Source organism: Moschus berezovskii, chromosome 4, assembly GCF_049115385.1.
Source record: "Moschus berezovskii isolate FMDL1 chromosome 4, NW_MosBer_1.0, whole genome shotgun sequence".
Lineage (NCBI taxonomy): Eukaryota > Metazoa > Chordata > Mammalia > Artiodactyla > Moschidae > Moschus > Moschus berezovskii.
The window spans coordinates 121,620,028-121,625,405 of NC_142463.1; the positions used below are offsets into that span (position 1 = coordinate 121,620,028).

At 50.2% G+C, this 5,378-nt stretch overlaps 1 long non-coding RNA gene across 1 annotated transcript; it reads right to left on the reverse strand.

Annotated features, from left to right (window-relative positions):
- Nucleotides 1–629: 629 nt before the first annotated feature.
- Nucleotides 630–4,831, reverse strand: LOC129541723 (uncharacterized). The gene is made up of 3 exons (XR_008682882.2): nucleotides 4,771–4,831; nucleotides 1,527–1,601; nucleotides 630–1,072 (listed from the first exon to the last, which is right to left on the reverse strand). It is a non-coding gene; the product is annotated as an uncharacterized LOC129541723 (long non-coding RNA).
- Between the last annotated feature and the right edge of the window lie 547 nt (nucleotides 4,832–5,378).

Here is a 5,378-nt window from a genome sequence, read left to right on the forward strand (position 1 = left end):
CAAATGAAGTTGCTAATGCTAAGCCCCGTGTCACCAAACCCAGACTGTACTCGGTCACAGCTCCCACTCTCCCAGAAATGGAATCTTAAACCATCCAACCTGATTAGCATTAAGTAGGTAATCTGCCTTATGAACCCCTGCCACCCCCTGTAGGGAAAGTAACCTCACTATAACCAGTCTGCTTTCTGCCTACTATAACTTTCTCGTTCCTATCCCCTTCCACCTATAAAGTCTGTCATCTTGTACAGCAGCTCAGAGCTCCTTTCTGTCTGCTAAACTGGACTGCTGTCTGATTCATGAATCACTGAATAAAGCCAATAAGATCTTTAAAACTTACTCTGTTGAAGTTTGTTTAACAGTACATTCACATTGTCAGGCAACTAATCTCTGGAACCCTTCTCATTTTGTAAAATTGAAACTCTACACTCATTAAACAACAATTCCTTCATCATCTCCATTTTGGGGAAGAAACTCAGAGGATTTGTTATGTCAAATCGTGTGAAAATGCTGGTATCCCATCACTTTTTACCTGTGAGTCAATGGCAATTTGGGATAATTCCATTTAAGAGATCAGTAGCCCAAGCCAGCTATGAGAAGAGCCAGCTTTCTAGCCTGACTTTGAAGTTCTGATGTCTTCCAAGCTGATAAGAAAACTTCTAGAGGGATGATGGAGGAGGGCACTCAGGGCAATGAACCAAGTTATACAGGAGAAAATACAGGAAATACATGGACTCAGACTGTTCACGTCATTAGAAAGAGGATTAACAGCATTCTAATTATTCTAAAGCAGAGATCCAGGTTTGTAGGACCTGATGCTGATTCGGTTGAGGGAACCATCTTTTTATTTTTTAATATAAAGAAAAAGATTAATTTATTAAGTGATTCAGATATTCAGGGACATTATAGAAACCACACCATACTTTTTCCATTTTCCAACTCCCATCAAAATGCTTATTGTTCTCTACTTAGAACCTCCCTCAGCAGGAACAGAACTGGGCTTGAGTGACGCACGCCCTTCATGGGCCCAGAACTGGCATGTTGATCTCATTTTCTGTTCTTTCATTTGTTCCAACTGGGAAAAAATTACAAAAATAATTAATTAAAATGTACAAATATAGTATTTTGCATTTCTTTCCTTCGAACTCGTCTGTGCATATGGCTTTATAGATGCCTAATCACCTTGGGTGCCCTCCTCAGGATTTTTATGCGCGTGACATGCGTCAGGAGGCAGAAGAATAAGGGGTAGAAACTGCACACCCGTCAGAGCGGGGGACGCGCACGCCTCGCCCCGAAGCAGAGGCCAGCTCAGGGCGCCGAGTCCCTTGGCCTCTGTCCTCCCACAGCGAGGCAGCGGCCTCAGTGGAAAGCCTAACTCTTTGTCTCCCCAGGCGCACCCCCCCTGAAGGCTGATCCGCAAGGAAGGGCCCTTCAGCCTCTCGCGTGCTCGCTCAGGGATGTCCTTTAGCCTCACCCCTCCTTCCTTGCTTGGCCTCGCCTTCCCCCCGCCATCCCTCTTCCCTCCTCACCTCTCAGTACATCTCTGCTCCCTGAGCCCTTCAGCACAGACTCGGGCTTCCTCTTCTTGTTACTTTCAGAAAATTCTGTAGGTGGAAAGAAATTTAATCGGTAATAATAAGGCTTTCTAATTTTAGAGCTTCTGCCTTCTGAGCAACCCCGAAGAATGCCTGCACCATAACCTAATCGGTTAAAGGGTTGAAAGGGTCTTCTAAAGGTCTTTTAGGAAAGTCCCCTGCCGGGAGGCAAAACTTTCCTTAATCATACCTTGCTGCTGACCTCCCCTAATCAGACCCTGGAGTCAAACTCAGCTGCACGTCTGGTGGTCTTGGCCCCCAGACCCTGTCCCCAAGACCAGCCCGAACCCTTCTTTGCATCACCACCTGAGTCTCTCTCTGGAGTGGTTAAAACGGACTCCTAACGTTCTCTGAGGCTTTCACCTCTCATCCAGCCCACCACCATGCCACCAATTCAGCGACTGTTCTAATGCAGCTCTGGTCATGCTTATAATGCAAAAGTTAGAAGTGCAAAGTGTTCTGGGAGGTTAGGGAAAATGTCACAGATTGGGACACAGGCGATCATAGGAGGTCACCACAGAGTCCCAGCTTCTTCAGCACCAAAATACAGCAGAAGCACCTCCTTCCTGGCATGGCTAAGAAGGTCATAGAAAATGATATATGTGAAATACTGAGGACACATAGAGCCCAGTAAATGCAATTTTAATATACATTTTGCTGTTTTCTTTGGGGGTCCTCTCTAAAATTCCCCCAGAGCACTGTGAGTACTGTGTCCCCAGACTTTCAGGGAGATGTGCACAGCTCCAGTTAATCTGAAGTTGAGAGGAGCGCCCCCAGAAGGGCATCCCCTGGACTGGCTTAGATGAGGCTGACACAGAGTGGGCCTATGGGGCGATCAGAGTGTGTGTGTGTGTGTACAGGTGAATCTGTGTATGTCAGTCCTGCTGGTGATACAAGGGAAAGAGAATCAAAAAGGCAACGAACACAAAGCTGTGGTGTCAAACCCAGCTGCGCAAGAAGAGAGTTAACATGGCTAAGAGGCTGGAGGTCTGAGGAGAGGGCAATGGGATCCAGCTTGCTCGGTCCTCCACTTTGCTGACCTGGGCAGGCATACGTGGGGAGTGGAGAAGATGGCAGAACAGCAGGCCCCTCAGTGGACTATCCCACTCCAGCCACTCAGGGAGTGTGTCCCCGGGGCACTGCCTCCAAGCTGCAGAAGTTCTCCAGGGCCCGAGGCTGGGGGTTGGGCAGATAGGGATCGCCCAGCAGTTTCCAGCACTCCTTCCGAAGACAGACTCTCTTGGCCACATGCTTTTCCGTGACATCACTGTCAGTGACCTTTGGAGGCCAGCAGGGTGGAGTCCAAGGGGACGGGTACAGGCCACGATTCTCTGGTGGTCACAAAGGTTGGGATTGTGAGCTGCCCAGAGCTGGAGAGGCGCCTCAATGGGGACAATGTCTCCGGCTGCACTGGGAATGGTTCCGCTGCCCTGGGATATTGCAGGACTATAGTGGACCTGTTGTCTCTGCTCCTTTTTGAGACTAAGAAGCACATTGTCAAGCACAGAGGCTGTGTGTGCATGTGTGTGTGTGCAGAGAAGTGTAAAGACTCTCAGAAAACTGCATTTTGCTTTTAGAACAAATGATGGTGATGTGGAGTGGAAAACTTGCAGCCCAGCCAGCAGAGAGAAGCGTGCTTTTGCTTTTAAGAAGCCTTGGGAGGGAGAGAAGGGTGGAGGAGAGGGGGAGGGGGAGAGTTTTGCCAATATTTTAAGAACACCAGATAATGCTGGATGATCAATATGCCCAATGAGTCCAAAGCTGATTACAGCAAATGCAACCAACTGCCCTGTGTCCACTCAAAGTAATAGCCTTAAACACTTGACGGAAATAACTCAGTTACCTTATTGATTGGGGATTTCAGTCACCTCCTCCAACATACAACACACACGAACACTACCACGGACCCATGCATCTTATTTATTTTCTCTTTGCTTCCTTTTAAAACCTCATGCAATTGGCATGACCTGTACCACCAGCTTGGAAGATAAAGTTACATCTGGTTCCTATCTGCATATTCATTGCTGAGGTCCCCACCTGCCCAAATTGAAGGAAGGCCAATAGTATCTCTCTTGGGACCTCATCCCCCACCCAAACGAAAGACCCCCAGGTGCTCACTCAGCCCGAACTAGTCAGTGCAAAGGAGTAATTGAGAAACCGATCAGTTCCCCAGCCCCCTCCCCCGTCATTTCCTGCTGCCGTCACTTCAAGCCCCTGCCACATGGTGCTGTGATGAAATCGCGCAGCACAGATGGATGCTGTTGTGCCAGCGCTGGGCTAGCCCAGACCGCACGGAGGCGGCAGGGTTTCCTGAGGGGAGACAAGCCTGTACGCTCCCACTCGCTGGTCCATTGACGCTCACATGTGGATCGCTGTCCCAAAGCCCTGTCCTCCACAGCAGGATGGGAAGAGGCTTCCACTGACAGCCAGAAGCAGCTCCGCATGAAGATCTTCCCCTGGAGTCCCTGATGCTTTCTCCTGCCAGCAGACCCCAGCCAGGCCACTCAACCCAGCAGAAGCAACTCTGCCATTGTCTCACAGTGCTCAGTGGGCAAAAGAGCCCCTCACACGTCAACCTGCCATCTCTGTTTCTCACATGAGGAAAATGAGCACGGTCAGGTCACGTCCAGCCTCACATCTCCAGTGTGGAGAATGCGCTTTCGTTGGGGTGAAGCTGACATGGGGTGTGGTCTGGGTTCACATCATGTTGGGCTCTTAGTAACCTGTTCTTAGTCTGCAACAAAGCTGCTCTTGGCCACTGCCTGGCCAGCCCCGCTGGACATCCTGGAAGAAGTCCCTTGTGTGCTTCTTCCCACAGCCCAGGCCGCCCCTTCATCCTGGACAAATTGGGGTTGGGATCAGCCTGGACTCTGCTCTGGTTGGTAGACTTTTCGGCCTGTGTTTCTGTATGTTCAGACTCTCCCTCTCTACCAGTTCAAACCCTTCTCGGATCTAACAGGAATGAAAAGCCCTCTGTCCCCACGTTCCCGTCTGCCTTCCTCGCCTTCCCCCTCTATCCTCCCTCTGGCCCTGCCTTTCCCTCTCCCTCCTGTTCTGTCTTCTCCCACTTTCCTTCTCTCACACAGAAATGTTCACGAACACTCTCTCCCACCCTCATACTCACACCCATATCCATACTTCTCGGGCCTACACCGGGAAGAACGGCCACAGCTCTCACCGTTTCCTCAGGGGCCACTACGATGGCCGCGACCAAGGCAGACCCGGGTGGTGAAGTCTGGCGCTCACTGGGCACTGGGGAGACAGAGGCGGGCACAGGGGAGGGCAAGACCAGGCTCCCCTCCCCAGAAATGCCACTCTCCTGTTGCCAGCTGGGTACAGTCCAGACTTGGCCTATGGCCTGGAGATCCCACGTGACCAGCTGCTGAGGCAGAGGATAACCCCAAACCAATTCTTTAGATGGAAGTGGGGCATTTGTTCTGCGGCTTCAGATGAACAGTCACCAGTACCTGCCCCCCGCTCCACCCACTGGTCCTCCTCTTTCTGGAGGAAAGGTGTTACAGTGTAGGAGCCTCTTCTTGATATGTGCCTGTTTGGACTTCAGGTCATTGCAGGAGCTTTCTTAGAAGTTAAAAAGAGCCTTTATCTTCCTGACTCGGAGCCCGACAACATGCTATTTACTGAGAAAGGGAAAGAAAAGAAACCAAAATTGACTAAACATCTACTGAGTGCCAGGCATTTACCTATGAGTTAGAGACACAGTGGTGAATGACACTGACGCTACCCTCATGGGGCTTACATTCTACCAGGGACGCAGACACTGTGCGT